At 38.8% G+C, this 23,731-nt stretch overlaps 1 long non-coding RNA gene across 1 annotated transcript; it reads left to right on the top strand.

The window, feature by feature from the left end:
* The first annotated feature begins 957 nt into the window (after window positions 1-957).
* Window positions 958-19,508, top strand: LOC136402458 (uncharacterized). Its single transcript, XR_010750974.1, has 4 exons — window positions 958-1,091; window positions 4,624-4,750; window positions 17,724-17,921; window positions 18,839-19,508. It is a non-coding gene; the product is annotated as an uncharacterized lncRNA (long non-coding RNA).
* Window positions 19,509-23,731: the final 4,223 nt, after the last annotated feature.

The following is a 23,731-nucleotide window of genomic DNA, read 5'->3' as shown; positions in this document are numbered from 1 at the left end:
TTCTTTTCTTTCTAGTGAGTGGGGGCACAGACAGGAAGGGAGAGAGACAAGAAGCCTCAACTCATAGTTGTAGCACCTTAGTTGTCCATTGATTGCACGCGCTCTCTCTCTCTGTCTCTCTCTCTCTCTCTCTCCTTCTCTTTTTATTCAGTGAGAGGAGGGGAGTCAGAGACAGACTCTCGCATATGCCCCAACTGAGATCCACTTAGAAAGCCCATTAGGGGGAGATGTTCTGCCCATCTGAGGTATTGCTTTGTTGCTCAGCAACTGAGCTCTTCTTAGTGCCTGAGGCAGAGGCCATAGAGCTATCCTCAGAGCCTGGGTCTCCAATTGAGCCATGGCTGCTGGAGGGAAAGAGAGAGAGAAGTGAGAGAGCATGAGAGAGAGAGAGTGAGGGAGAGAGAGAGAAAAGTGAGAGGAAGAGCAGATGGGTGCATCTCCTGTGTGCCCTGACCTGGAATCGAACCTGGGACATCCGGATGCTGAGCTGACACTGTATTACTGAGCCAAAAAGCCAGGGCTGATTGTTTTCACATATGTGCCTTGATGGTGGTGGGGCTCCCGCCAAGTCAGTGACCCCTTCCTCAAGCTAGCAGCCTTGGGCTCAAGCCAGTGCTTCAAGACAGTGACTTTTGGGCTCAAACCAGCAACCATGGGGTCATGTCTATGGTCCCACACTCAAGGTGGTGACCCTGCACTGAAGCAGGTGAGCCAGCACTTACGCCAGTGACCTCGGGGTTTGAATCTGTGCCACCTCCTGGTCAGACCTATTATTGCTTTCTAATACCTCATTTAAGATGAGGGTAGGAAAATAAAAATTTGGAGGATAATTTTGTGTTAATTCAGCACAAAATAAAACCAAGGTAATACATTGACTCAATTCAACAGAAATTTGTTAATCAGTGTATGTACAGAATTAAGTTAAACAAAGAACTACAATATGGTCTCTGTCCGCAGGGAGCTGGCAAGTTGGGGGAGGGCTGTTATCCCCATTGTGGTTTTAATTGCTGGCTTCCATCCTCACCAGTGTCCTCTGAAATGTTTGTGATCCATTTGGTTTCCAGTCCCACGGTCCATACTGCTTTCAACAGGTGAGTCCTTTAAACATAGTCATGAGACCCCTTTGAGTCTTAGAGTCTTAGTACTTCCTCATGTCTGTGGGGATAGGGGAATGGTGAACATGGGAAACCTCCTGTTGCTTTATTGTGCCATTGTGGGGCCCAAAGAATACTCGGTCAGGGTGCTGTGTCAGTCTCCATGGCTCATCTCCACCTTATTGGTGGCAGTGAATTCAGCCTCTAAGGCTACAGGGAGGGCACATGTTCTCAGTTTCCTTCCGAAGGGCTGCTGCACCTACCCGTCCTGCATCTCTCTGTAGATGTCCCCTCCCCCTAACTCTGAGAACTCAATTCAGGCAAGGGGAGGGAAATCACATGCCTTTCTGCCAAGATTTTTGACTGAAGGGCCAAAAATTCAAGTGTTTATCCTTAGTTCCTTCCTGACACTTCCATCCTGGCCCTCTGGAGCAGTGCCAGATCTTATGGCCTGGGTAGGAGCGGGTCATAGGAAAAATAGTCAATTCCTCCTTTATTCCAAGACAAAGGATATAATAGTAAGAGAGACGTCAGCTTTATAAAGTTGCACAAAGTTTAAAAAGAAAGAGGGGGGAAAATGAGAAATAGTCTTTCATTTTGAAATTAGAAGGCCACATTAGCTTTAAGAAATAAATTTCAAGCCTCTGGTAGTCTGGGGAATGAGGAAGAAGGAGGAGGAAAAGGGTGAACATAGTGGTGAGGAAGTTGAACACCTCGTATTTACGGAACACTTACTATATACCAAGTACTGTTTTAAGTGCTTTTGATGAGTTAACTTATTTAATCTCCAAAAATTTCTATTTACCTCCTGCAGATACAGCAACTGAATGAAGTTCAGATTGGTTGAGTTACTGATCCAAGGGTAACACACAACTAGGAAGTGGGAGAGGCAGCCTGGGTCCTACAACCCTCCATGCTGCTGTGGTGGGCGACGACCCACCCGCTCAGGGATCGGAGGACAGCAGGACACAGGGGTTTCACTTAAAGATATCTGAACCACTGTAAAGAGAAGAGAAGGAACTGGTGGAATGGGAAGTAAACCTATCTTTCATGAAGACTTACTCAATCACTAGTGCACAAGAGAAAGGGAATAAGAGGTGATAGAAAAAGCAGGTAGGACAGATGACCACAGTAGGGAGGGTCAGAGCCTGGGTTAGGGCCGGAGAGGCCTCTCCCTGTGAGACAGGTCTGAGCGAAACCGGGGGGAAAAGTCTGCGGGGAGCTCTAAACCACTGGCAGAAGGCCTCTGATTTTTCCAGTTGTACAAAGGTCAAACTGGCTGAGAGTGAGGAGGAAGACTGGGAATCCTATGGCTGTGGAAGCTGTCCGGACTAGATTCTGGGAGGAATGCAATAAGGAGTCACAGCAAAGGAAAGAAAAAACATTGCTGAGTCTCATTAAAGTACTATTATTATGGCCCATTTATTACCAGACAATACACGTATATTACATACCTTTCTTTACACTAGCCTTGCATGATAACATTATTGCCCTGATTTAACTGAGTAGAAAAATGAGAAGCAGAGAATTTAAGTAATTTGCTCATGGTTACTCATCTAGTAAGTGGTGGGACTTATAGTCAAATTCAGGTGTTACAAAATTTGGGGGACTTTCCAGCCCAGGACAGGTAGCACCAAGTGATGACATCTGAGGCTGTGAGAATGGGCAGACCATAAAGAAGGTGGAGATAAGGGCCTGTGTGTTACTAAAACCCACATGTTTCTACTACTTAATAGTATAGTAGAATGAACCTGTAATAGGTTCCATGGGTACACTTTCTGTCTTTCCCACACAAGTCTTGGCAACTTGAGAGCAGGAAGAATAGATGATGAAGGCACCAGTGTTGGGGAAGGTGTGAGATAATGGCTAGGTGGGTGAGCAATGCTGGTGGCAGCTTTGGGTCTTCCTAAAGTGTGGTCACGTGTTATGACACTTTAGGTCAGTTTACCTTTAGTGCCTTTAAAATTTATACCATTGGTCTACATTTTTACATTGTGCAGAGTCTTGACTTTTTAATATCTTTCTCTGAATTTTTTATCTTTTTTGAGATCACACTGTGTAGCAGCAGACCACAGGTTTAGTACATCTTGGTAGAAAAGTCTGCATCTTCAGAACTGGTTGGGAGTATGTTTTTCTAAAAATTCTGTGGTTGATATCTATCTTCTTCTCACAACCATGTAGATGAATAAATTCTCACCCTTTATTTTTCTAAACAAAATAAAATATGATATCCATTAAAAAACATTGAATAAAGGAAAAGCCAGTTTGGAAAAAAGGTCAGCAAGACCATGGCCGTGTGATGTTTGCTGAAAGCGCCTGTCAGAAGAGTCTGAGTAATGCAGATGGGCCAAGAGAAACAAGAGACAATTAAGGCGAAATTCATTCCCCCAAGATTGCTGAGAAGTGAGTTTATAAATCCTGAGAGGTAGAAGGCCACAGGACATCTAATTGTGTCTTATTTAACTTGGCCTTTTGAATGGCTAATCCTTGGCTCTCTCTGCAAATATCACACTTTGGTCAAACTAACCTTATGATATGTGTTTTTTTATTTTTGTAAATGTGAAGTATTTTTTATCATACAATAGTTACTCAGCTGATAAGGTTTTCCTCTATAAATGTAGACTATTATTTAATAGAAACTGTATGACCAGTGGAAAGAGTCCCATTCCTTATTATATTCTAGCTCAAATAGTTCTCATAGCGGGACCTCTAACAGGGCCCCGAAAAATAGCTCAAGAAATAATACTTTTGCAGATTCACATACTCAGTTTAAATATACTGGAAAAGTAAGAGACTAGGTCAATCAGATAAATAGATTTTGTGATTGGAAAAGAAAGTTTGAAATATTGTAAACCTCAAATTGTCTTTTTGTTGCCCTATGGAAGAGTTACACAATAGAAAAATTCAAGTCAGACATAGTTCTCAAATTAATTTGTCTTAGGGTTTATATTGAAATATATAATATTTCCTAAAGGAGATTTAACTTCTTTTTATTTTTTTAAAAAATTATTAGTTTTAGAGAGAGAAAGAGGTGGAGAGAGGGAGATAAAGAGAGGGAGAGAGAGAAAGAGAGAGAGAAAGAGACTTATTTATGTTCTGATGGATGATCAAACATGCAACCTTTACGTATCTAGACAATGCTCTAATCAACTGAACTACCCAGCTAGGGCTGAGATTTAACTTCTTAATTTTTTTTCAGATGGTTTCTATAAATGTCTTAAGGCCTCTGCTCCAGATGACCAGGGATCTAGTCTATACTTATCCATCAACTTATGATGTGGATGTAGGCAAATCACTCACTCATTTACTCTGGGACTCCCCATCTGTAAATTAGTGTTTGAACTAGATGATTGCCAGGTTCTCTTCCAGCTCTTACTCTATGTAACTTTATTTGACTTTAAGCATTTGTGAATAATCTGAATTTGAATTAATGTGGGAAGGAGAAGGTGGTCTCTTAATGTCTTTAGTTCTGTTCTCTCCCTCCCTCCCCTTCTCGCTCCCCATTCTCCCTCTCTTTTTATTTTAAAAGGACTTCAGAAGGCTTTTCCCTTGAGAAACCAAGACATCATATTCTAGGAGTGCCGGGGTCTGACACAGCTCCTTATGGGAATACTTAAGGCCTGGACAAAGGAAGGGAGCGGAGACAACAAATAAAGGTACAAGGCAGAGAAGCTTCGGTTCTGAGGGTTTGTAATGGTCTTTAACTCACACAGACTGAATTCTTGCCTGCCTATCTACCAGGGCCTTGCCTAAGAAAGTTCTGCCATAAAATGTTAACAGTGTAAGTGACCTTCATTGGGTTTAATGATTCACTGATTGTAAAAAATGTTTTACCTAAAATAACAATGAGAATGTGTTTCTGGAGCCTAGACCCACTGACCTGGAAGGAGGCCCCCCAGAAGTGTGCTAAGTGGACAGGGAAAGCAGGCTAGAGTTTATATTTATCTAACCAGATAATTGAGTGAACTAAAAGGGCTTTTATTATCCTTATGCGGATTATATACTTTGTAGGGTATCCACAGTCATTATTAAAACCATGTGTATTCCTGTCTCATTTCTGAGCACCTTCTCTGAAAACCAATCCATACATGCTCAGGGATGCAAACCACACTTATTTTAAAGGCAATGTAAACAAATGTAATTAAGGAGGTGAATTCACTTCAGAAGTTATCTAATGCCTTCTGTATTAAAATAGAAGTGACTTTTGGCTGCTCCCATGTACTCTATTTACTCATGTGGCTCATTGTAAGTTCAGATCTGATTTTCTTGGAAAAACAAGTTTGAATCTCCACAAGCTTAATCTAGTCTCTCGTCCCCTCATAGTGACAGGTAAATTATGGTAATTACTGTCTCAGAATTTTAAATACAACATTCTTAAGATTAGAGTCAAGGTAGCGTCATGCTGATCAGATTGTAGGCAAAACTCAGAGTTTGAGAAGTGGTATTGAAGTGAGCAGAAACTCTCATAGGAGTTCTGAGTCAAGTATCTATTTTTGTTCTATAGGAAGAAGAAACTGCAGTTGTATTCTTGGTTATCAAGAGCAAGGGAATAAAATAGTTTCAGAAGTTCCCATTAAAATTGTATTTTAATATACTCTTGCCAGGACATAAGGACTTATAAAAAATTAAGTAAAGTTCTTGATCCATACTGAATTCATATTATGTCATCTTTTTTGTTCATTGTTCTTTCTTAAAGCTAAAAAAGGGACTAGTATTTAATGTCCTACTTACTATCTCATGCTACAACAAAAATTTAGTCCACAGTAACTGATACTTTTTTTGTGATCAAAGACATTTTAGGTTGTACTTTTTTTTTTTTTAGAAAATATTAATCAGTAAAATATGAAAGCGAGACCTAGCAAAATAATTTTATGAGACAGTATTTCTAGATAATTGAAGAATATTAAACACATCTCTTTTCATAGCCATTCTTACTTATTAAATATTTTTGTTTATTCATTACAGTTCTAAAAATTCAATATGCCAGTATTCTTTATATTCTACTCTAAAGGTGTTAACATATTTAAAGTTCAATTTATTTAGATAATATTTAAATTTAGAATTAATATCTAGATTCATAAATACGTTCTTTTAGTCATTTTAATTTGAAAAATATTTAAAGTTTAATTATACAAGCAATAAATTCTCCTGGTAAAAATTAAAATTCTAATGCTATGGATGAAGTGCTTCACTAGCAACTGGAATCTGGGTCTCTCCTTCCTAGATGATGTGAGCACTGCATTCTGCTTTGTGTATATCCTTTGATAGAACTGCTCCTTGTGTATATATTTCCTTCAGAAAGTACAGAGTATTTTGAAGTAAGTTTAACATATTTTATCTGCTCTGAAACGGCCGTGTCATTCCATAGCTGGCTTATTCACTTGGTAATTCGTCTTGAGGAGTTTACCCTGTTAGTATATGTAATCAGCTTCATTATTTTAATTTGCTCCTTAGTAGTGCAAGGAAGAGCTATTGAAAATTCATCTTCTAGTCGAATTTTAATAGGTATTTAGGTCGTTTCCCTTCTGTTTAGAAGGAGAAAACATGCTGCAGTGAATTACATGCCTCCTCACAACGGGCAGGCCAGAACAGCATCTTGAACAGTTTTGCTTTCTTTTCTGAAGCCTTGGCACAGCCAAGACGAAGTCTCCTAAAATATTATTATTTACCGGCAAGCTTCTTTCAAGGCATCTTCCTAAACAAAGACCACTTTCTTTTTGAGAAGCATTTTGAGGACAGCTGCTGAAGTAATTAAAAAACCCTCCCAACTTATTTTGCTTATGTCTTCAGTGCCTGCTACTTGGGATAACAAATCGTTGATTTTTTGTTTTGATGTGTTGGTTTTTTTTTTTTTTGAATGAATAAATGTTATATTTCAGGCACAAAGAAGATTGCGCTAAGGAGTAAAAGGAGCTAGGTTTTTATGATGGGTCTGTGATCTAGATAGGGGATAGTTTTTTACTTCCAGTTTTTTCTTGCTCTTCAGAAGAGAGGTGGTCAAGCACGAGATTTTGGAAGTCTTGACCGTTGCTCTAGTTTGTAGTTCTTTTTGTTTGGAGGGGGCTGTTGGTGCTTTCCACGCTGCTGTGCATTTGGTAGATACTAAGAAAGTATTTGATTATATCACAGTTTATAATTTCCGGAGTATTAATGTAACAAAAATTTAAATATATGTTTATAAATTCATTTCAAATGTGTGGGTAAAATAAAAGTCAGAGCTTGAGATAATTTGTTACACTAAAAAGACGTATTTATCAATCCTAAATATTAAAGGCAGGAAACACATCTCTAGGGATAGAAGAAAAAAAAATATATTGGTGATCATTTCTTTGGAAACCATTATATTTCTTTAAAGTTAGGCATCTGTAATTACATTCCCATTTTTTAAAAAGAAAAGTATGTTTATATTGAGATGATATGTTGTTTATTAGGTGCTTCTTTTGTTTTTTCAGACCTCATGAATGGATTACGTAAGAAGGTAGCTACACTGTCTTCTTGTTTTTTTAATCAAATGTGTCTGTCTAATTGCTACACACCAAAAGAATCATGATACCTTCTGTTTCAAATAAGTTAGTTCTTTTAGAATTGCTTCAAAATGCTCCCCAGAGCTGGATAAGCGGGCTAGATTTAGATTTATAAATCATGAATAAAAAGGGAGATATGTATGTATATGTAAATGGCTCATTTTCTATAAAACTCTTTCCTATTTTGTTGTTAGAATTCAAAATGAAAGAGGAACATTTTACATAAATTCTTTTATTGAAAAGACAGGCTTCAGGAATTTTAAAAACTAACAAGTAAAAATGTATAAAACCCCAAATTCTTATATCATTGTGTAGTTGGGTAATTTATTTTTATGATTTAAAATATTTGACTCTTGAGCATATTAAATATTTTTACTTAAATGGAACTCAGTTATGATTACTTAAATTACTATTTTCTTAGAGTCAATATGGCTCTTATTGAATCACTAGAGTTTTATTTAAAACTATCTGATTAGAACTCCCTCAAGGGATTTATTACTTCATATTTTTAGATTAGTGTACTCATTATTTTTTCAATAACAACAGTCTTTGCTTAAGAATTCTTATGTAATGGTAACATGGTAATTGTGTTTATGGCATAGAATAATACTCATTACTATATTACTATTTTTCATCAAATTGATAGACTTGAGCCTGAGGTTCTCAATACTCTTTTAAAACATTAATTTAACAAACATGCAATAGTCTTTATAAAATGATAACTTTATTAATTTTACAAAGAGAGGGATTCAGTAACTTGTTCACATCAATACCATGATTTCATTGCAAAGGAAAAAGTACATAATGACATTTACTTATTTCTGCTTATTTACAGAGTAGTTAACAATTCATTGAGGGTTTATTGTGTGCCAGGGCCAATGGTAAGGTTGGTTAATTTACTATAAAGAGACTGAACAATAAATGAATTGTTCGAGAAATGTCAGAATTTATTACTCTCTCAGGCAAGAGGCTGGGCTAATTGTTATTCAGGGACTCAGGCTCACAGTAGTTTGTGTGGTCTCCCAAGGTCCTTCTGATGCTATTCCAGCAAGCAGGACTTAGAAATTCATTGTAGAGGATTCTGTGTACAAGGTTTATGGTCTAGGAAGTATAATTTTGCTTACCGTCCATTGGCTGAGGCTTAGTCACATGGCTACACCCAGTTGCAAAAGGGACTGAGAAATGTGGTCTATGGTTGGGCAGTTATTTCCCAACTACAACTCTACCACCATAAAAGAAGAGGAGTACAGTTTGTAGATTCTGCCATGATTTAATTATTACTTTGAGCAAATAAGATTTTATAGAAAGGGTAACCATGGCTTATAGGCTAATGCCTATCCAAGGTCACGTATATAGTTTGTAAGTGACAGAGTTAGAATTTGAACATAGGCCCATTTGGCTCTGAAGTCTAAGTTCTTAATCATCATGCCAGAATATAACAATACTTGGAACATAGCCCAATCAGTTGGGTTTAATTTGCTGTGTGTCATGTACTATTCTCAGAAAAATCTACTCAATCTTCACCACAATTCTCTGAAGTAGATCCTAATATCCTCATTTTACAGATAAAGAAACTAAGGTGCAAAAAAATTCAAGGCCAAAGAAATGGCAGAACTGTGATTTGAAGCCAAATCTGGCTTCAGAGTCTGGGCTCATGACCACTAGATATTACTGCCTCTATACTTGAGAACACATCAGGGAAAATATTCTTTGTTCACTCATCATTCTAAAAGGATTTCTTGAGTATTTCAGTTATTGCACTTGGTACTGGAGTAAAATGGTTCAACAATTTAGTTTTTGGTTGAGTTTAAGAAATTTGAAGAATTGTCTTTTCCTGAAGTTTTGAAACAGTAGTGTTGTCATGAATTTCTAAGTTGAGCTGAAGAAGGGGAAAAGTGTGACTGATTTGTCAGGGTCCTTTGGCTGCACAAGAGCCAGGCTGGAATATAGTTCATGAAATTCTAGATACTCCTTGCTGAAAAACTCTCTATTACTCTCTTAGATTCCAAAATGAATAAACATGAATCTTACCTTTCTCCTTGTCCTTTTCTTGTCCCTCTCCTTTTTCCTTTAAAACTACTTCTCTCTTCCTTCCCCTCCCATCTTTCTCTGCCCATATATTTTCATCTTATTGCCTGAATGGGAACTCAGAAGAGTGACCCAAGTCTTTCCTACTAGCAAAAAAATGTGTTAATTCAATAATCTCACCAAATTTATTTAAAAAACAATGCTAAGTAAAATATTTAAACACTTTACTTCTAAAGGCAGAGATTCAAAATTGTGTTTTATTAAAGAAATTGGGTGACCTAAACTCACTCTTTATGGTCCAATAAGTTGAATATGAGCCAAATGAACTCACAGAGAAGGCAGTGTAGGAAAAGAACAGAAACATATAAAGAGGCAAAAATCCATCTGTAATCATCATGTTCCTTGCGTGTTATAGTCTCAGGCCAAAGAACTTCTCAGTGAACATATTTTTCCTCTTAGGTTGATCTATATTGACAACCACCCATGGACACTTATTTTTAAAGAGTAGGCTGTGGCTTGAGAGACGCAGAGGCAACCCTGTACTATATTTCACTGAAGCATATTTGCCATGAAAATAACAGTTATTGCTGTTGCCACTCAATGGTCAGTGCTTTTCAGTATGAATATGAGGAGTTACATAAATTATGTTTATACCAAGTTCCTTAAATCTGTGACAAGCTAGAGGTAGGGGGATGGGGGAAGCCCAGGTTGAATTATCCCTATGTTCTGTAGTTCTTGTTAGGGGGAAAAAAAGTTGAAATGGCAGGGCACACCAGGGTGAAAATGTAAGCAATATTTAACCCAGTCAGTTAATAAAGAGCAAGGTTTGCTTGCTGGTGCCCCAGTAAGCCATGCCTCATAAGCATTGTGGTTTCCAAAATTATTCCAAGTTAGGCACTGCTACAAGTAAAATATGCTGCTGGCTGTGAAATAATGAGAGGGATAATAAATATATAAAACTTGGAATCTCCTGATGAAAAATGAAAGAGATTTTATGAACCCAATCAGTCAAACTCAAGATGAAAAACCCCCAGTGTGCTCACCATGATTAATGCTCTGGCCTTCCATGTGAGAAGCTCAGATTCAATTTCCTATTCTGATATCTTGTTCTGGAGGCAGCTATGGTTAGGGTCATTCTTGAGATAGCAGATTCATCTGGTATTGGTAAATGTGTTGGCTCTCAGGTCCTGGTGGGAGAGAATGAAAGCTTGAGGCTATGGTATGTCAGCATGTACCCAAGAAAATGTCCGTATGTCTCTTTAGAATTGGCTGCACATATTAGAGGGGATATTTAGCAACAGTAACATTGAACTGTGATATATTAATATGGAATATTCTTGTTAGTTATTCTTCTGTTCATCACTGCATTGGGAAGTAGTGAATCCAGTTTCACAAAATCATCTAACAGTTGAGGGAACAAAGGTTCAGGGAGTCTTGCACAAGGTCACACAATTGGTGACTGAGATGTGGAGGAGCCCCAAGGAAAAGCCTGATCTTACTTTTGGGTAGAGCTCTTTTGCTTCATCTCTTCAATGTCACAGTTTCCGTAACCTGCTGTTAAACACTCACACACACACACACTCACACACACACTCACTCTGTGAGGTATGAACAAACCAGGCATCTTGTCTAAATTAATTTATTTCATGAGATCATTTCTCCACACTCCATTTCACATTGCCTGTGGAGACATAAACCTAGTCTTGAGTAAAAGAATGAAGACTTTGGTCCCTAATTTGGCCCTAAATGTCAGGGAGAAAATGTTTTTTTAACTCAATGTGAGGCCTGGAAGGCTTGTTTGCTTGACTTTCAAATGCTGCCAGCCAGAAGACACATCAACTCTACAACGCTTTTATAGAGAAGGCTGAATTCTGATGGGAAATTTATGCCTGGGAGGATGTGACTGCACTGAAAAGATTTGGGGGGTACATGAGGTTTGGTAAAAATTATCCTTCAGCTGCACATTTTGGTCTATAGTTTCCCAAGCAAGCTTAATTTTGTGGACGTTCGCTTTTATGAATGATCATAATGGTTGGTACAGCCTCATCTCAAATTTCTTAGGTAGGGGAATGTCTTTTAATTCATCTTTGAGAAAAAACAGAATAATAAATAAAACAAGAGAAAAATTACATGTGTGTCTTATTTTAGATAATGTTTTAAGCTCTTTGACCCTGCTGAGCCCATGTTTGTGACACCAAGAAGTAAAAGAAATGACCGGGTCATCACACCTTGCACATATCAGACCTCCTTTCTCATTCAATAAATGATGTGTGATTACATGGATACCATTAACATCAAAAGGGAAGATGTTTTTAGAAGTCCTTTTTCTCTTTCTCCTGAAGATCAGGGCTGTGGCTGAGTGCCATGGGATTCTAATCTACCTGTCAGGAGCTTCAAGAGAGATGTGCTGATGGCTGTTGAGTGCACAATCAGAGGTTCTTGTTTGAAGCTAGCTGCCCTGTCATCAGTGTTGTTCTTAGGGTGGTGGAAGCCAGCAACCACTATGTAGGATAGTTTCTGGTATACAATGGACACCTTTGCCCTAATTGTTACACAGCTATGCTTTTATAATGAGACTCCAAAAGCCCTTTTATTTATTTATTTTTTTAATTAATTTTTTTTTTTTCATTTTTCTGAAGCTGGAAACAGGGAGAGACAGTCAGACAGACTCCCGCATGCGCCCGACCGGGATCCACCCGGCACGCCCACCAGGGGCGACGCTCTGCCCACCAGGGGGCGATGCTCTGCCCATCCTGGGCGTCGCCATGTTGCGACCAGAGCCACTCTAGCGCCTGAGGCAGAGGCCACAGAGCCATCCCCAGTGCCCGGGCCATCTTTGCTCCAATGGAGCCTTGGCTGCGGGAGGGGAAGAGAGAGACAGAGAGGAAAGCGCGGCGGAGGGGTGGAGAAGCAAATGGGCGCTTCTCCTGTGTGCCCTGGCCGGGAATCGAACCCGGGTCCTCCGCACGCTAGGCCGACGCTCTACCACTGAGCCAACCGGCCAGGGCCTATTTTTTAATTTTTTAAATTTTATTTCTCTTTAGTTGGAAATGGGGAGGCAGTCAGACAAAGGCCCTTTTAAAAAGCAGATACATAACATCTGAAAGTGACAGTAGCCCATTATCTTATTTTTGCCCCACAACAATGTTTCTCAGTTTTAAGAGTTCGTAAGAATAATGTGAAGGGCAGATAAAGACACAGATTACTCCCTCCCTCTCTTACAATTCATTAGGTTAGAGATGGGCAGAAAATACACATTTTTTTATAAGTTCCCACGTTATATGATGCTGCTGGTAGAAGCATCCCACTTTGAGTGGCATTGTTCTAGAATTAAATTTTCAGATTAACCAGTTACCTAATGGGTATTAGAATGATGGAAAATAGAATAGTATTTTGTAATGGTGTAATGGAGGACAAATATAAATACCAGTTCCCCAGAAGGGAGCTCTGGAAAACCTATGAAAGAGGGATAAATAACAACAGAGGAAAGCAGATGGAAGAGGACCTCATCAACAATGTCCTGTTTTCACACATTTAAAGAAGGCTAGTGCTGTGACCAACAATTGCCACCCAAGCACTTCCTGTTTCCTTCACTTGGGAATGGAAGCCCTTCAGAACATCTAGTACTATACATGACAGTAAAGTAAACTTTAAGAATGACAACCCAATCGGCAAGACGTAAATCAACTTTTCTTCTTGAATGACTAGGAAATTCTACCTGCCTTTAAAGTTGAATCTATTCAAATGAATGGTGGGAAGAAATTGGAGGCGGGAATTGAGGAGGGTGGGGGAGGGAATGGGGTGCTGGGTGTGGTTTGGGCTACGGCACTGGGATTCTGTATACTGTTCCTTTGAATTCATCCAGGAAACTTAGATGTGGATCTGTCTAGTAGGGGTTCTCCGTAAACTTTGATTGACCATGTTGTCTACACTGGCAAAAGTTCAGTGCTGTTCTTTGTCGCTTCAAAAATGGAAAGATTGAGAACAACTGCCAAGTCTTTGAAGTGTGTGCCTGTGGGGCTGGGTCTCACAGCTGCTCAAATCTGAAAATAATTAAGTATTTCACCACTGCAATGACTCAGCTGGGGTTAGAACATCACCAGATTGGAGCTTGACTATTTTTAATGCATGAATTTTAATAATAGTTAGGAGGTGTGGCTTGGAATATAACCCATCCAGAAAAAATCATACCCTTATGTAGTTTCTGGCAACTCATGGTCTTTATGGCACCCTTCATGCTCACCAGTACCATTTCCTAAGCAACACCCACTTCTTTAGACTTTGTTGATTTCTCCCTCATCAAGTGCCCTAATTACACACTAACATAATAAGTGGCGGTGGCTAGGTAATTTGATGAACACCACGATTGGCTTTTCCTTGTCATTAATATCTTAGCTCATTAATTACCTTTTCAGAGAAACTTCCCCTGACTATCCAATGTAAAGAAGCAGTCTGTATTGTCACACTGTTTCATTTTCTCCACATTTTGTACTATACTCTGAAATGACCTTGTTCTCTTACTTATTCCCCACCTTCAATGTAAGTTTCAAGTGAGCTAAGATCTTGTCACTCTAATTGACTGCACTTCCTCCAGTGCCTGGACCTAGTTTGACACATGACGGGTTCTCACAAATATTTGTTGTCTACATGCGTGCATTCAACCCAAGGTGAAGACTGGGAATGTCTATAGGTTAGACCCACAAAATACAATACATTTTAATAAGACCCTTAATTCTTTAACTCAAAGAAAGGAAAAATGTGGGAAATTTGGGTACCCCTCCATGTATTGCTCAGCTGTATCATGATGGTGATTAGCTTAAACCCATATAGATGCTGGCATGTTCTATCACAGAAAAGAGTTTCAAGCCAAAAGGACTAATTGGGGTCTCACGAAGGAGATGGAAAGAGCTTGTTAACCCAAATTCCCCTGCCCCCCGTTTTGTGAGTGCCTCCCTATAGGGCATTCTGCCTGACAGTGGTTACCTATCATTAGGCTATAAATTTTAGAGGAAAGTAACATTATTTCAAAGCTTTGTCCTAAGGTAAAATAAACTATAAATTCCAAGTATACAAACTCTTCTTCTCTTTTTCTAAAACAAGTCCTAAGCATCTGTTTTAAATTGAAGACCAGCATTGTTCTTTACCATTCATGTCCTTTCTGTTTCTAAAAAGAAATAATGAAAGATAGTTGTTGTGATCTTCTCGAGGATTTGTGCAGATGCCATGTTATTTTTTTTCCCCACCGTGTGCCAGAACTCTCCAATGAGTTTGAGAAAATCTAAGTTCTGAAAGCTTGCTGTTTGCCAGAACTCTACAAAGAGTTTGGGAAAAGGAAAAAAATCTAAGCTTTGAAAGATATTTCTCAGTGATAATACCTCCCCAAGAATATAGCCCCAAATAGTAATTTACAAAGTGTGGTCCTGAAATCAGCAGTATCATCGTCACCTGTGAATTCCTTAGCCATAAAAATTCTCAGGCACCAACCTAGACTCAAGGTGTTGGTAGGGCCAGGTTCCAAAGGAGGCTCTAGGGGAGAATTCATATTTTTGCCTCTTGGAGCTTCTGGTAGCTGCCAGCATTCCTTTAATGCAGTCACGTCAGTGTTTTGACGAGCCTTCCAGGTAATTCTGATGCATGCTGAAGTTTGAGTACCGCTGTCTAGAATCTTGTTACTCAACATGTAGCCTGTTGCTGACCTGTGGTGGCGCAGTGGATAAAGTGTCAACCTGGAATGCTGAGGTCACTGGTTCAAAACCCTGGGCTTGCCTGGTCAAGGCACATACGGGAGTTGATGCTTCCTGCTCCCCCCTTCTCTCTTTCTGTCTCTTCTCTCTAAAATAAATAAGTAAATAAATAAATAAATACTTAAAAATACAAAACAAAAAAAACCCCATGTGGCCTGTAGTCTAGAAGTGTCGGCATTATCCAGAAATTTGTTCGTACTGTAGGACTATAGGCTCTGCACCAGACCCACTGAATCAGAATCCACAATTTAACAAGATCCCCAGGGGATTATTATGAACACTAAAGTTTGAGAATGACTTGCTCTAGACACTACCTACACTGGAATATCCTAGCAATATCTGTCAAAAAAACAGGATATTAAGATATTGTGTCATGAATTTGTACTACATTTTTAGGAGCTAAGATTTTAGTTTTCTTAAATTAACACACTTTAAGAATAAGAGTAATCAGATTTTTTTATAACAGTTTTTCTGAAACTATGCTCTGCAGATAAATCCTTTGGAGTACATATTAAAGTTCATATTCTACAACGACACCTCAGTTCTCTTTAGTTAAAATTTATGGAGGCATGCCTTCAAATTAGCATTTTGAAGAAGCATCTTGGTGATTCTTACACATTTTGGTCTTAAGGCTATGACTTTTGTCTTGGAGATTGTTTTTAAATTTTTCAGTTTTGCCCTTGAATATTAACAGTTGTCAATGTTCTAACAAATAGATTGGCATGAAAATCAATGATATTAGAAGAAAAATAGTGAACAGATTTTTATTATAAATTAATAATGTTTATATTTTTAATAGCTATAGAAAGTTACTTAGAAAAAAAAAGTTACTTAGGACTATAATATCTTCCTTTAATATTTCTGACGTTAGCTATCTAAAGTCAGAAAGAGAACTTTTCTAAGAAACATAGCAACTCATAAAGGTTTTAGAAAAAGGGTCCAGTTTCTCTTGGAAGAATGTCTCTTTTATTCTTGTTCTTACTTCCCATAAAATAATTTTTGCTATCAAGAATATAAGTTGTCATGAAAAATTGCAAATGAGATTGAGAACTCATCCCTTCCTCGTTGCATACGCCTCCCCTTCATTTTGTTGAGGTTGTGTGCAAGCTGCCGAGCTATGCACACTGGTTAACAAATGGCTCACTGACAGTCACCCATCTGTTGGTGTGATTTTGGCTGTTTTCAGATAGTCAGTGATCATCAGATTTTGTTTCCCCTCATGGGGGAAAGCTGTGACATACTGATTACCTGACAGTGTTAGAAAGATTTTTGACATTGGTTCTGTAGATCAAGTTTATCTTCTCTTTAGGTTAGTGGTCCCGTCCCACATTTTGTTTCTATCTAAATCCATATAGTTATAATTACACTGAAAATGGTAAACAGGTACTGCAGTTTTTAATGGTAGCAGTGTATAAATTGCAGTTCATACTGTGACATGTTGCAGAAATAAGCAATTGACAAAATTGGATCATATGCCTTTCTAAGCTTAAGCAATCCCCCCTCCCCTTTCCCATTCTGTGTTTTCTCACATGCCTTGTGATCTCTCTGGTACACAAGATACACACAAACATTTTCAAAGTGAGAGGGGGAAGATGAAAGAACGGCGCCCTAATCTGTTCAAGGTTGAAAGCCTTGATTATACTTGGCCCAGAGGAAGTAGCTTTGAGGCAAGACATGGCCAGTGACAACTAAGCTTTGAGGCTTGATGTGAACAGAACTTTTCTCTTTGCATAATGTCTCAGCAGTATTAGTGTGGGATAACAGAGTAGCTGTGTGGTGCTAGTTTTATTTCTGTTCCCTACTTTTTTGTCTTTAACCAATGACCACCCCTTCTCCTAGTGAGATTGGCCTCATTAAAATTGTGATCCATCCGTAGAAATCAGTCTTTGTTCTAGTAATTGTCTCCTTTAGGCATAAACATATTGGTCTAATGTAAGTCTCTCTAAAGTGAAAGACCAGTGGGAAAATGGAGTGGATTGTGATGGGGAGTGTGATAGGAGTAGGGTTGGAGAGATAGGTAAGGGATCTGTAGGGTCTTTTAAGTCAAGAATTTCAGTTTTTATCCTAGGATTAAGGGGAAGCCATTCAGCTGTTTTAGAAGAGGAATTAGAGGGGAGCAAGAAAGGAAAGAGCTAGACCTATTTAGTGGTCTAAAAGAAAGATGATAGAGATTTGGTCTAGAGTGTTAGCAGTGGATATCATGAAAATTAAATTTATTTTGGAAGACATTTAAAACGTAAACCTGATGAATTTGAATTTTGATAATGAATTGAATATGTAAAGTGACAAAGAAAGATGTGGTTTTTTCTGTTTTGTTCTTGTTTTTAAATTAGAAAAATGAATACCGTGGAAACCACAGTTTTGGTGGAGGGAGATCATGAGTTGAATTTTGAACATGTGGAATTTGAAATACCTTTGGGATATGGAAGAAGCAATGTGAACTGGGCAGATGACTGGGCAGTTAATACAAATTTACGTATAAATGGCACTCAAAGCCCAACATCACAGGCCTCAGAGGATTTTGTTTAAATGTAAGATTGGAAGAATACTAGTCTAAGGGAAGGGTTATCATTGGACATCCAGTCTTTATTTAAGGGTACTGGTAAAAGGTTCTAGGAGAAAGGACTCAGAATTTGGGACTGATTGTTCACTGGTTATAAAGTGTCTACCATAGAGAGGAAATGAACACAGGTACTATTGTCTCTATTTTTTTTTCTTTTAATAAGTGAAGAAATAGAGGCTTAGGAAAGATGAATGGCTTTCTCAAGTTTACTGAACTACTAGGTAGTGAAGCCAGACAAGTATCTAGAGCCTCTCTCTGTCTCTCTCTTCCCCTCCCGCAGCCAAGGCTCCATTGGAGCAAGGATGGCCCGGGCGCTGGGGATGGCTCTGTGGCCTCTGCCTCAGGCGCTAGAGTGGCTCTGGTCGCAACATGGCGACGCCCAGGATGGGCAGAGCATCACCCCCTGGTGGGCAGAGCGTTGCCCCTGGTGGGCGTGCCGGGTGGATCCCGGTCGGGCGCATGCGGGAGTCTGTCTGACTGTCTCTCCCTGTTTCCAGCTTCAGAAAAATGAAAGAAGAAGAAGAAAAAAAAATAGAATCTAGAGCCTCTAATATTTGCCTCCATCACTTTCCACTCCCTTTGAAGCATTACAAGCAGCAGAGTAAAGTTTGCTAGGTCTGCATGTGTTCCAGTCTCTTCAAAGGCATTTGTTATTTCATGTATTCTGATTACAGTTTGTGATGACACGTTTGGTTTGGTAACATTTTCTATAAGTGTCATGAGCGGCTCTAAATGATTCTCTAAATTTGAGCATCATTTACTTCAAATGAGCAAATTGGAAACCAAGAAATATAACATCTATGAGGCATGTCTTGGAGAGGGAAGGGAAAGAGCAATGAGGGTAATATTTTCCACTGAGAAGTACTTAAGTTCTCCTCCTTCTAGGATCCCAAGAGACATGTACTTAACGAATACTTTTGATGTAGTGTACTCTCTCCTCCCACCCCTGCCCAGAAGAAGAGTAAACCCAATTATAAGAAAACATAGGTAACTGAAACTAAACACTTTCTTAAAATAATTTACGGTTTATTATTTGATGACTATCTCCAAATACTAGATTTAAGTCTACACTTCCATTAGCATCGATTTTATTTTACTAAAATATATTTGAGCAATAAGATATCTATGTAAAATTTGGCATTAGACCTTGCTTTCCACAGTGAATGATCTGGAAGGATCATTAAAATGGAAAGTTTTCGAATGAATTTATCCGTGACTCAGTTCATTAAGGCATCGATCGGTCTATTTACAAGTGTGGGTGTCCCAAAGTGCATGTTTTAGTACATTTGAAAACCATCTGTGAAAATGTCTTCTAACCTTTGAAACTTCCTTCATTGATAGTCACATTACCTGCATATTTTTTATACTAAGTTAGTCTAGGCCTGTTTTTAGAAGCACTGATACAACTCAGCTCTTATTCATAGAAGCATATGGTTTGTTGGAACTACTCAAATGATTTAACTGCTTCCATAGTAAAGACATTACTGTGTGATTATGTTTAATCGGCTCCTGACATCCATCAAACAGTGTCGCCTGTCACACTTTGGAGGCAGAATATTCTGACAGTATTTCAAACTGGAATGGAAATAAGAAACTACATTTGATACAAAAAAAAAGTATTGAGCTAGCAGGATTTCTGAAAAAATCTTCTTTATAGCTTGCTGGGCAGAGTAGTAGCCTAACCTTCTGAAAAAAGAATTAACATAGTTCATTAGAGGTTCAAGTCTACACGCATTATTTATTTTAGACTATGCTCTATCTAGTATTTTACATAGAAAAGGTAAAAAAAAAACAACAACTAAAGATTTTAGAATAAAAACTCTTACTGCTGGTTTTATTTTAAACTGGTGATTTGTAAACAATATGTATTTTACAACACTTCCTTTTTTAACTATTCATGTCCATTTTTTAAAGGTGGAACCAAAGAGATAATTTAAAAACAGCAAGTTTGTAATTGGCAAGATAATGAGACAAAGTGAAAGAACAAAATGAAGATTATAAAGGGTGTAAGAGGTGGAAATTAGTGTGGCATGAGTGTGACACCCTAGTACATTTATAGAATTTGGTTTGTGTTGATTTTATTATTTCTATAACAAATTTTCTACCCTATTGCTGAGAACAATTTGAAAGTATGTATGTATATATGAATAATATATTGTATATATTTATCCATAAGGTATGTATTTAGTTCCTATATTATTTTGTATGTCCATCTTTATACAAACCCCTCCCCCCCATGATATATTTTACATGATTGGATTTAAAATGGGCATATGAGTATGTAAATTATTGATTTATATTGAACTTATACTATTATATCTGGGGATGTAAAATCAGTGGTAAACACAGTTGTGGTTTTTTTTTTTTACAGAGACAGAGAGAGAGTCAGAGAGAGGGATAGATAGGGACAGACAGACAGGAACAGAGAGAGATGAGAAGCATCAATCATCAGTTTTTCGTTGCCACACCTTAGTTGTTCATTGATTGCTTTCTCATATGTGCCTTGACCATGGGCCTTCAGCAGACTTAGTAACCCTTTGCTCTAGCCAGAGACCTTGGGTCCAAGCTGGTGAGCTTTGCTCAAACCAGATGAGCCCGTGCTCAAGCTGGCGACCTCGAGGTCTCAAACCTGGGTCCTCCACATCCCAGTCCGCCGCTTCATTCACTGCGCCACCACCTGGTCAGGCAACACAGTTTTTTAAGGTAACTTTACAAAGTTCTTTTTTGTATTGTTAGTAACATTATTGACTTTTGAAGTATTTTTGTTTTTTTTTCTTTCTGTATAGTATTTGAATTTTTCTTTTATAAACAGTCATATGTTAAATAGTATTGTGTGTGTGTGTGTGTGTGTGTGTGTGTGTGACAGAGACCGAGACAGAGAGAGAGAGAGAGAGAGAGAGAGAGAGAGAGAGAGAGAGACTGATAAGGGCAAATAGACAGGAAGGGAGAGAGATGAGAAGCATCAATTCTTTGTTGTGCCACCTTAGTTGTTCATTGATTGCCTTCTCATGTGTGCCTTGACCGGGGGCTCCAGCTGAGCCAATGACCTCTTGCTCAATTAGTGACCTTGGGTTCAAGCCAGCAACTTTGGGCTTTAAGCCAGAGGCCTTTGGGCTCAAGCCAGTGATCATGGTGTCATATCTATAATCCCAGGCTCAAGCCAGCAACCCTGCACTCAAGCTGGTGAGCCCGTGCTCAAGCTGGTGACCTCAGGGTTTTGAACCTGGGTCCTCTGTGTCCCAGTCCAATGCTCTATCTACTACACCACCACCCAGTCAGGCTTCTATATAGTTTCTTATGGTGGCTGTAATTTAGCCAGTTTTATTCACTTCTTTGATTAGTTTTCTAAATGAATTTAACAGAGGCTATAGATCAGTGGTAGTCAAACTTTTTATACCTACCGCCCACTTTTGTATCTCTGTTAATAGTAAAATTTTCTAATCGCTGACCGGTTCCACAGTAATGGTGATTTCTTTTCTTTTTTTTTTATTATTTTTTTATTTTTTTTATTTATTTTTTTCATTTTTCTGAAGCTGGAAACAGGGAGAGACAGTCAGACAGACTCCCGCATGCGCCCGACCGGGATCCACCCGGCACGCCCACCATGGGGCGACGCTCTGCCCACCAGGGGGCGATGCTCTGCCCATCCTGGGCGTCGCCATGTTGTGACCAGAGCCACTCTAGCGCCTGAGGCAGAGGCCACAGAGCCATGCCCAGCGCCCGGGCCATCTTTGCTCCAATGGAGCCTTGGCTGTGGGAGGGGAAGAGAGAGACAGAGAGGAAAGCGCGGCGGAGGGGTGGAGAAGCAAATGGGCGCTTCTCCTGTGTGCCCTGGCCGGGAATCGAACCCGGGTCCTCCGCACGCTAGGCCGACGCTCTACCACTGAGCCAACCGGCCAGGGCAGTAATGGTGATTTATAAAGTAGGAAAGTAACTTTACTTTATAAAATTTATAAGGCAGAGTTACAGCAAGTTAAAGCATATAATAATAATTATTTACCAAGTACTTTATGTCAGATTTTCACTAAGTTTGGCAGAATAAATCTTTATAAAACAACTTACTATAGTTAAATCTATCTTTTTATTTATACTTTGGTTGCTCCGCTACCACCCACCATGAAAGCTGGAACGCCCACTAGTGGGCGGTAGGGACCAGGTTGACTACCACTGCCATAGATGAGATTTACTCTACTTAGCATCCTTCAGAAATGTAGATATTGCAACTCTCTTTAATAATTCATACCTTTGTTTCACAATTCTAACTCTCATGGAAGTTTTCCTCACTTCTTAAATAAAGCTTAAGTGGGAAATCAATCCTTGTCCATAAATCAATTATCTTTTCTAGGTTTTGGTTTCTTTTCTTTTGTAGATTCTGTTGAAGGTAATCCTTTAATGAAGTGTGAAAATAAATAAAATGAGTAAATGCAGAAGAATCACCCTTCACTCTTCAGAATTCTCTTTCTCTTTGGTATAAGACATATCCTCCATTTTCTTAGAATTATTTTTTTATTATTATCACAACAGGTGTTTAGAAGGATGAGAGCTGAGGTCAGACTAAATTCCCAATCCCAGATTAGTCTCTAATTATGGGTGACCTTTACTTCGTTAAGTCTAAGTTTTCCTGTTTGCAAAGGGGAGAATAATAGTATTTTTTTATTTGAATGTTGGGAAGATTAAATGAAGTAACACCATATTACTTGGCACTTTGTAAGTGTTCAAAATAAATTAGATAACAATTACAGTTCAGTTTTTATTTAAAGTATATAATGTGGAATATTTAGTTTAGTTTGAGAATAAAATATCTGTGTGGATAAGTAAGTTCTTAGCCTGATCAGGCAGTGGCGCAGTGGATAGAGTGTTGAACTGGGATGTGGAGGACCCAGGTTCGAGACCCTGAGGTCTCCAGCTTGAGTGCAGGCTCATCTGCTTTGAGTAAAGCTCGCCAGCTTGAACCCAAGGTCGCTGGTTTGAGCAAGGGGTTATTCAGTCTGCTGTAGCCCTACGGTCAAGGCACATATGAGAAAGCAATCAACGAAAAACTGATGATTGATGCTTCTCATCTCTCTCTGTTCCTTTTCTGTCTGTCCCTATCTATTCCTCTCTCTGACTCTTTCTCTGTCTCTGTAAAAAAAAAAGAAAAAGAAATAAGTTCTTACTTAACATACCTGTGTGAATGAATTAAATGTAGAGGATTTTAACTTGTTAGCTCATTTTCAAGTAAAGCCTTTGCAAACAACCACAGCTTACAGAATAAAACAATACCTCAAAGGAAAACCTATCCTCCATATATGAACTATATATTATAGAAGTTACCCAGAATTATTGTGTAAAGATTCATTTTTCTGGAGCTTATTCAACTACAACTGTGATACTATATAGAAGGTCAGTTTCCACTCCTGGATAGTAATATTTTGATTTATATAGCCTTTTACAAAGCACTTTTACATACATGGCTCATTTTTTCTTCACAAAATTCTTCTAAGACAGTAGAGGAAAACCAAACTTTTTTTTTTTTAATGTGAGAGGAGGGGTGATTGTGAGACGAACTCCTGTATGTGCTCCGACCGGGATGCACCTAACAACTCCTGTCTGGGGCTGATGCTCAAATCAACCGAGCTATCCTCAGAGCCCAGGCCGATGCTCAAACCAATCAAGCTACTGGCAGCTTGGGAGGCTGGGGGTGGGGCAAGGAGGAGAGAAGAGGGAGAAGGAGAGGGAGAGAATTAGATGGTTGCTTGTCTTGTGTGCCCTGACTGGGAATCAAATCCAGGACATTTA

Source organism: Saccopteryx leptura, chromosome 4 (genome assembly GCF_036850995.1).
Source record: "Saccopteryx leptura isolate mSacLep1 chromosome 4, mSacLep1_pri_phased_curated, whole genome shotgun sequence".
Classification (NCBI taxonomy): Eukaryota; Metazoa; Chordata; class Mammalia; order Chiroptera; family Emballonuridae; genus Saccopteryx; species Saccopteryx leptura.
Note: the sequence above shows the minus strand (reverse complement) of the source record. Positions and strands in the feature narration are given on the sequence as shown.